Genomic DNA, 10173 nt, shown 5'->3' on the forward strand with positions numbered 1-10173 from the left:
TAAGGAGAAAAGTGCCTCAATAAATATATACCTAGGTCAGATCAATGTGCTCCTTAATATAATATAGTGATTATTAGAGATTTCAATATCTCAGATTTGTATCACAGAAGACAGTCCATCAATATATGAATAGGCCAAAAATTTCCCAAAGGAGAGTCATAAAAACTGAGGAGAAGCTGAGAAGAAATCAGAGAAACACAGGGTACAGTATGAAAACTAACCAAAAATTAATTTATGTAAATCAAAGCAACCCCAGTAATGATGAATGAATTTACAATTTACAATATTTTTAAATACTTGACAATAGTAACAAGAATATTGATACAATTGAATTCCTAGTTTAAATAATAGTGTCAGGAATTGGTATCAGGAAACATCAAGAAAAGGTTATGTATACATACATTGCTAGTAAGAGACTAGTAAGGGTAAGTGACTAGTAAGAGACCAAGTTAGAATCAGACAGAATACCTCAAACATAAGAAAGAGCCCACAAGTTTGTACAAGTGAGAAGCAGCTCCACCTTTCAAGGAGGTAGTTCAAGACTCTTGGTTTTGGAGGCCAGATGAAGACAGTGGGATAGGGAGATATTAACATTAGATTGTTCACCAGCTGCCTGGATGATGTGAAAATAAGAGAAGAAACAAAGAATGGTGCAAGAGAATCCCTGGCCACCATAAAGTTTGAACTTTGAGAGTACCAATAGGAACAAAATGGTCTGGGAGGTGGACATAGTAGAAGTCCAGGCTTCAGAGTGTGGGAAGCAGATGTCTCCCTGAGTGAACATCTGTTGTTGACATGTGTACAGTCATATCAAGTATGTGAATGCCTCAAACCCAGGGAAATGACAAACCTTCCATGAGTTAGCCTCAGAGAAATGGCAAAGACTTGCCTTGGTCTCTGTGTGGAAATGTACAGAAAGTAACAGCTATTGCTTCCTCCTCCTAGATCTTTATAGTCTGAGAATGCCCCTCTACAAAAACTTCCTTCTGCAGTTAGCTAAACCCATTTCCTTGTTCAGTTGTATAGAATAAAACTGCCTCTTCCTTCAGCTATAAACAATGAACTTACTATGGTAATTTGAATAAAAATGGCCCTCATAGACTCATACATTTGAATGCATGGTCTTCAATTGGTTAAACTGCTTGGAAAGGATTAGGAGGTGAGGCTTTGATGGAGGAGGTGTGTCACTGGGGTTGGGCTTTGAGGTTTCTAAAGCCTATCCCAGGCCCAGTCTCTCTCTATCTCCTACTTGAGGATAAGGGTACAGTCTCTCAGCTACTGTCACAGCACCATGCCTGCCTACCCTCTGCTGTGCTCTCCACCATGATGCTCACTGACTCTAATCCTCTTGGACCCTAGGTCTGATAAATTCTTCTATAAGTTAGTTTAGTCATAGTGTCTCTTCACAGCAATACAGTATAAGTAAGACACTTACATCTTTGATTCAGATGTATAGAATAAAGGGGCTGAGTTTCCAGGCTTTATCTGATGCATTCCTATTAGAGTGCCTGGTCCATCCAATCTCAGCTTTTCTGTATGTGTATCTGTGGGTTTTTCTTTTCTTTATTACCTAACCACCCTAGTCATGTTTCCAGGACACAACCATGTGGACTTCAGAAGTACTGTTAGACCAGTGACTCACTTGGACAATTTAATCTTAGTGAAAATGGACAGAGGTGATCCCTTATCCCCTGCCACTGCCATTATGAGGGTCATGAACCATTCTTTCCTTTGCCCAGTCTGTCCTTTCTCTTCTTTTAAAATTCCTTTGTTTTCCTCTTTTTAAATAACAAAACAATGTTTCACTATATAGCCTTGGATTTGCAATCTCTCAGCTCAGCTTCTTAAATGCTAAGATGCAGGCAGTGTACATGTACACAGAGTCTAACATTCTTAAAACAAAGGACAGATTAATAAAAGAGAAATATGATAGATTAAATTGTTCAGGATTTTGCATTAAATAGGAAAATAGAAACCAAAAACTTAGCGATCAAGGAAAACAGTTCAATGTTATGGGTAGGACTGAGAGAGACCTGTCTATAAGTGTGATTGGACAAAAAGTAGGAACTAATTACCAACTTGAAATGTGAAACCTGGTTAGCCTGTCTGTTCTGATTCTTCTTGATTCATTTGTGTCATACTCATTCATCCTGAGTACATGCCAAGACTCCTTCTAGAATGGAGGCCTATTGATTCACTCTAAGATAGGGAAGGTAAGACAATTTCTTAATGGTCAGCTGACTCACACACAGAGGCATAGAACTGGGAAGAACAGTATTTCTGTTTTCTGATTGATTTAGAGGGGAGTGATTCTATATTCTACAGCTTACCTTAAGTAAGTTCTTTGTTGTAATGGTCTATTGTAGTAGAGGAATTATCCGGGAAGAGTATCAATGTCTGCATTAGAGAAAGGTCGAGTGACCTACAAGGTATGTTCTATTAGAATATCACCAAGTTACTTAGCAAAAAACTTAAAAGCCAGGAGGGCTTTTTGTTTCAAGCACATCATTTTCTAAGCCTCAGTAGTGCCACGTCTGGTGTGTAGGGAGCAATGATATAGATTATAATACTGGCATACAATAATGATCAGGGCCAAGGGACAATGTTCATTATGTGTTACACAGGAGAGCAACACAGCATATATTTACTTCCTCTGAATGTCCATGTGATGAGGATGAGAAATCCTGGCTTATCTGTTCTAGTGGATAGCCATCCCAGCATTGGCCTGGAAGTTCCAACCCCCATTGAGGCTTCGGTAATGGTCACGCCCATAAGGCAGGGCGGAGGAGGAAGCGGAAGCCCAAGGATTGGGAAGAGGTCTCTCTCTTGGTTCCCGGACTCTGGACGCTGGAGGTAGACAGAGCAGAGTTCTCCAGAGAACACCACAGGACTGCACTATACCTTTGCCAGACCCTGCAACCTATCCCTTCATTTGTAAGTTACCCCACAAAATAAACCTCCCTTTTAACTACCTGGAGTGGCCTTAATAATTTCACCGATATCTGGCGCTCACTTGGGGCAAATTCCAAAGGCCTAGGCGGCTCCCTCCCTCAGCCTCCTCCCCAGCTGGCGGGTACCTAAACCCGCCTGCAAAGTTCCATTTAACCAGGGGACACCTACACAGTTCCATTCCCGAAAAAGGGAGCAGCTAGTCCGGTCTCAGTTCCCTAGCTTAGCCCCCAGACCAGCGAAAACCGCTGTGAGGCGTTCCCAGTACTCCCTGAGTGCCGGCTCCCCACCATCTTGGCTCCTGCCTTCAGCTGCCGCCAGCCAAGGTCACCAGCAGGCCCTGCTTTGGAGCTATACCAACGCCTCCTGCTGGCTGAAAAGTGCTACTGCACCCCACAAACTACGGAAAGGTAAGCTTCTTTCAAGTAAAAGTACTTGATAATTTTACACCTTAAAACTGGCTAACAAATCTTGAGTAATTCTTGTAATATGGCTGACAACATTACCTCACAAGAATTTAATAACCTTTTTGCCTGTACGATAAATGACATTTTCCTGGAAATATACGACCTCCCTAAGACATATCTGGCCTGTACCATTTTGACATTCATTGTAATAATTCACACAGTGTTCAAACACTGGTTTAATAATAAGAACAAAGATGAATCATTATTGGGACTGATACAGGCTTTAAAAGATAACAATGAAGGCTTACAGAAAAAGATTCTGTTTATGGAATCTGCTGACCAGGACTTACATAAAAAGATTCTCTTTCTGGAATCTGCTAACCAGGATTTACAGGCTTTAAAAGTTAGCAATGAAGGCTTACGAAAAAAGATTCTGTCTATGGAATCTGCTGACCAGGACTTACATAAAAAGATTCTCTTTCTGGAATCTGCTAACCAGGATTTACAGGCTTTAAAAGATAGCAATGAAGGCTTACAGAAAAAGATTCTCTCTCTGGAATCTGCTAACCAGGATTTACAGGTTTTAAAAGATAGCAATGAAGGCTTACAGAAAAAGATTCTTTCTCTGGAATCTGCTGGCCAGGACTTACATAAAAATATTCTCTCTCTGGAATCTGCTAACCAGAATTTACAAAACAAGCTTGTACCCAAAATTGCTTTTATTGATAATAAATATGAGTATTTAATGGATAGAACACTAACTCTCCAGAGTGAAGTTGTAGCTACTCAGACAATATATGAGGAAGAAAAATTATCATTACTTGATAAGATAAGGTCCATGGAATCATGTGTTTCAGAAGAACATAAAAACTTCCATGATTCCATGAAAAATCTGGAATCCCTTACAAGAGAGGAGGTTTACTCCCTGGAACAGACCCTAGGTGCTCGTTTATAAGCCCTGGAGGAAACTCTAAATAAACATGACAAGGGACCTAATAAGCAGAAGGGCAAGACCATACAAGTTGTAACATCTCCAAATGGCTCACATACAATGGCTTATCCTGTTATCATAAATGAGAAGCCAGCAGATGACACACACCCCGAACCATATACGACATATACATTACAACCAATTTCAACAAGGGACTTTAAAAATATAAAGGAAGCAGTAGTTACATATGGGATACACTCCACATATGTAAAACAGATGTTAAATTCGTGGTCTACCTCACAGAGAATCATTCCAGATGACTGGCATCAGTTAATTTCAGCTGTTCTAGAATATAGCCAGCAGTTACAGTGGAAAAGCTGGTTGAGAGAAGAGGCAAGAAATTTAGAACAACAAGGTAAACTCAGAGGTTTTGAGATATCCCAAGATCAAATACTTGGTGAGGGATGTTTTGCTGACAGGAATGTACAAGCCATTTATGATGAGCATACAATATCCCTATGCCGTACAGCAGCTCTAAATGCTTGGGAAAAAATTCCAGAACCTGGAAAAGCAACTGAGGTATACACAAAGATATTTCAGGGACCGCATGAACCCTTCACTAATTTTTTACAAAGGCTGAACACAGCTATAACAAAAGCTGTATCAGATAAAGAATTAAGAAAAGTATTAACTGAGTCCTTGGCATTCGACAATGCTAATGCAGAATGCGAAAGAATACTTACACCATTAAAGATCAGATCAGCTCCTTTGGAAGAATGGATTCAGTATACTAATAGTGTTCAATCTCTTAACTACAGTAATGAGGTTTGGATAGGAGAGACAAATCCCAGAGGTGTAAGAAGGCCCCGTGGTACCAAATGTTTTAAATGTGGTACACCAGGTCATATAAGTAAAAACTGTACATGGGGTAATCCTAGAAGTAATACTCCTTCTAGGAATAGCCTAAACAAGAGACCCCAACCACCTCCTGGATTATGTAGAAGATGTGGCAAAGGCTGACATTGGACCAGTGAGTGCAGATCAAAAATAGATATACGAGGCAACCCTTTAGTAGTGGGAAATGCCTCAGGGGGCCATTTGCAGGCCCCCAAAGCAAATGTGGTAAGAACATTCCCAGCCACTGTGGAAGACATTCCTCTCCAGGACAACTGAATAAACCAATGTCTAATGTAAAAACTGATACTGCAATGGATGATAAAACAGCTCTGATAGATGAATCACAGTTTACAAAGAACACAATAAAACAAATATTTTGGCAGACTTCCATAAATGAACAAAGGCCAAAGCTTAGAATTCGAATTAATGGCTTGGTTCTGGAGGGCCTGGTAGACACAGGTACGGATGTGACTGTAATTACACCAAAATCATGGCATCCAAATTGGCCTCTTCAAGAGGTAGATGTCCAACTTTTAGGAATTGGCACCCTATCTCAGATAAAACAGAGTTCGAGATGGGTTGAATGCATAGGGCCAGAAGGACAGAGAGGAAGGCTGAAGCCATATGTAGCAAATGTAGCAGTAAATCTATGGGGCCGAGATCTGTTACAACAGTGGAATACCCAGATTAAAATTCCTACACTCTCAGAAAAGGAATACAGGCCAATGCATGCTTCTAGGAATAATATCATAAAATGCTATAAAAAAATAGTCACCAACCATTCAGGCTGTACACAAACAGAGCACAACTGCTGTTGAACTCTCAGAAGTACCAACTGCCTTACCTTTAAAATGGCTAACGAATAAACCTGTCTGGGTTGGACAGTGGCCTTTGACAAAAGAGAAGCTACAAGCTTTAGAACAGCTGGTTCAAGAGCAGTTAAATGCTCAACACATTGAAGAATCTACCAGCCCTTGGAATTCTCCTGTATTTGTTATTAAAAAAAAAAAGGTCTGGTAATTGGAGAATGCTGACAAATCTGAGAGCTATTAATAACTAATTCAGCCAATGGGCTCCCTACAGACTGGGATGCCCTTGCCCTCTCTGCTACCCAAAGAATGGCCTATAATAGTTATTGACTTAAAAGACTGTTTCTTTACCATACCCTTACAAGAAAATGATAGAGAAAAATTTGCCTTCACAGTTCCTAATTATAACAATTCTCAGCCAGTCAAGAGATATCAATGGAAGGTCCTCCCACAGGGAATGTTAAACAGCCCTACCTTATGCCAATACTTTGTTCAAAAACCATTGGAGTTAATTCGTGTAAAGTTTCCACAATCCATAATTTATCACTATATGGATGATATCCTATTAGCTGATCCAAAGTTAGACACATTAGAAAGCATGTTTGAAGAAGTAAAAAAAGTTTTGCCTCTCTGGGGACTGCAAATTGCTCCTGAAAAAATACAAAGAGGAGATTCTATTAATTACTTAGGATATAAGATAGAGTTACAAAAAATTAGACCCCAAAAGGTACAACTGAGGAGAGATCGATTAAAGACTCTTAATGATTTTCAAAAGTTGTTAGGAAGCATTTCCAACTTATTGGGTATCATGGGAATACCCAAAGATGGACTACAAAATTTGGCTAATACTCTAGAAGGGGACAAAGAATTAAATAGTCCAAGAGAATTATCAGCCGAAGCTGAGAAGGAATTGGCTCTAGTAGAAAAGACAATTCGAGAAGCACATGTGGATCGTGTGGATCCAGAACTTAAATGCATTCTTGTCATATTCCCCTCCAGACATTCCCCCACAGGTATTTTGATGCAGAGGGAAGATATTATATTGGAATGGATATTCCTACCATGTAAACCAAATAAGAAATTAAAGACTTATATAGAAAAGATCTCTGATTTGATTCAAAAAGGTAAATTAAGACTTCGTCAGTTGACAGGAATGGACCCAGCAGAAATTGTAGTACCTTTAACTAATGAGGAAATTTCGTCACTATGGAAAGATAATGAATACTGGCAGAGAGCCTGCAGTAACTTTTTGGGAGAGATTAACAACCATTATCCCAAAAGCAAGAGAATAGAATTCATAAAGAAGACTGAATGGGTCCTTCCTCACATTGTACAACACAAGCCAATTTTTGGAGTCCTCACATTCTATACAGATGCAAATAAATCAGGGAAAGCAGGATACAAATCAGGAGACTTAAGTAAAGTGGTACAAAGTCCATACAGCTCTGTACAAAAGGCAGAACTGTATGCTGTTCTTATGGTACTGATGGACTTCACAGAACCCCTCAATATAGTCACTGACTCTCAATATGCAGAGAGAGTTGTTTTACACATTGAAACTGCTGAATTTATTCCTGATAATACAGAATTAACTTCATTATTCATACAATTGCAGGAAATCATCAGAAAAAGGGAACATCCTATATATATATAACACATATCAGATCCCATACAGGTCTGCCAGGACCTCTAGCACAAGGTAATGATGAGATTGATCAGTTACTAATAGGTAATGTGCTAGAAGCCTCAGAATTTCATAAGAAACACCATGTAAATAGCAAAGGTTTGAAGAAGGATTTCTCCATTACTTGGCAACAAGCTAAGGATATTGTGAAAAAATGTCCTACTTGTTCCTTCTATAACCAAACTCCATTACCTGCAGGAAGCAATCCAAAGGGCATACAAAGAAATGAAATTTGGCAGATGGATGTGTTTCATTTTGCAGAATTTGGAAGATTAAAGTATGTACACCATACCATTGACACCTATTCAGGATTTCAGTGGGCAACTCCTATGAGTTCTCAAAAGGCTGATTCTGTGATTACACACCTATTAGAATTATGGCCATCATGGGAATACCTGTACAAATTAAGACAGACAATGCCCCAGCATATGTCTCCAATAAAATGAGACAGTTCTTTGCTTATTACAATATAAAGCATGTTACAGGTATACCACACAATCCCACAGGCCAAGCAGTCATAGAAAGATCCAATCAAACTTTAAAGGATATGCTAAATAAACAGCAACAGGTAACAATGACTCCTAGAAATAGATTGCATAGTGCTTTATTAACCTTGAATTTTCTCAATGCTGATGAGAAAGGAACAACAGCTGCGGAGAGACATTGGATGACAGACAAAACTCCTGAGCTAAACCAACCGGGTTATTTCAAAGATGTGTTGACCTCAGAATGGAAACCTGGATATGTCCTACGTTGGGGAAGGGGTTTTGCTTTTGTTTCCACAGGAGAAGAAAAGCTATGGATACCAACAAAATTAATAAAAATTCGATTCGAACAGGAGAAACCCCTTGATGAGGAGAAGTAAAAGATCATCCACCAATGTGACATCTCTTCAGGTTGTAAGAAAAATTTAACAATCAAAGGTTGGGGTATGGTTCTGTTTTTGTCTTTCCAGGATAATGGAAATACCCATCTTCCAGAAATCATAAGGCCTTGGATATCCGGATGTTTACAGCAGAAAGAAAGAATCTATTGGTACCAATCTACACAGGGTAAGATATCACTGTCTAACATCTATATCTCTATCAATCTAGAATAGTTGTGGTTCCAATTTAATTATAAACCAAGCTGGCTTTGGAGATGGAATTGGCTCACTCCTTCTCTAAACCCAAGCATATTGATAAAAGAAAAGGTTGAGAGATTCTTCAGTCCCATATCAGAAGAGCCCTCTGGTGTGAGACAGAAGGAAACCAATTATAAGGGACCATTATCTTCAAGCTTCTAATTCTCTCCATGCTTACTCTTGCTTTCTTGGAATCCTTTCTTACATGTCATGACATCTTTAAATCCAAACCTTCCATTCTGATAAAAAATAAGTTTTTTCCCAATAGCAATCTCTGAAGTCTCCAGAAGGAAGATGGGGCCCCAACAACAACAACTCTAACCAATCCAGAATGATGCCATGGTAATCATCATCATACTACACTTCTTGCCAGAATTTCAGACAATCTTACCCATTACTCTGAGAGTTGCTGCAGAATCTACAGTTAGTCTAACTGAGATTTAACTATCTGAGCTTTCTCACAATACCCAACAGAGATACCATCGCCCCTAAACAGCAGAAAGCAATTCTAAGAAAACGACGCCCCTTCTCCCTAAGGTTTCATATTTCTCAGGGTTATGGACAATGGTTCCAGGGTTGGGGGTGGAAGAAACTGTTAAACTCAGTACTCTCCTTAAGGAAAGAAAATATGTCTCAAAAAAAAGGGAAAAGAAGAAATGGAATGGATAGGTATAAGATATTTAGGTAGACTGTCATATACATTAGTAAACAAATTTAGTAATATACCAGCCTTTGCACTGTTATGAATTCTTATATGTTGATACAAAATATAAACTTTTTACATTCCTATTTAAGACAATTTGTATATTGATACAAATACAGAACTATGTTTGTTATATTGTACACATATTTTTACTCTTATATGAAATATTTGTATATTGATACAAATGTGAATTTATATCTGTCATACTGTATGTATGTTCTACTTCTGTTTAAGATATTCTGTATACTGATATATATTTAGGTTATTATCATATCTCATATTGCACTATACATCCTACCTCTTGATTAAAGATATTTTGTGTATTGTCAACAATTTAAAGTCATTGTCCTTTTACTGTGCATTTGCTTACAGACTGTTTGCCTTATTTATAGGAAGCTTAGTTCTTAGGTTGTTTTAGGTAGGATAAGACTTACAGAGTTATTTTCACCTATGCTTGTCATCTCTATAATTTATGTTAGTTACGTTATCCAGATTTTATAAATACATAGGTCAGATGGACAGGTAATCTTCAAACACTTCATGGACCTAGATAACTTGGCATTAATTAACTTAGAATTTCTGTTGACGTGAGACATAATTGCTCCTGGCAGCACCAATTTGTTCCCGAGAGAATGTTGGGGCTTCTAAGACATTTCCATTTGGAAGTTTG

The sequence above is a fragment of the Onychomys torridus genome, chromosome 7, assembly GCF_903995425.1.
Source record: "Onychomys torridus chromosome 7, mOncTor1.1, whole genome shotgun sequence".
Taxonomy (NCBI): domain Eukaryota; kingdom Metazoa; phylum Chordata; class Mammalia; order Rodentia; family Cricetidae; genus Onychomys; species Onychomys torridus.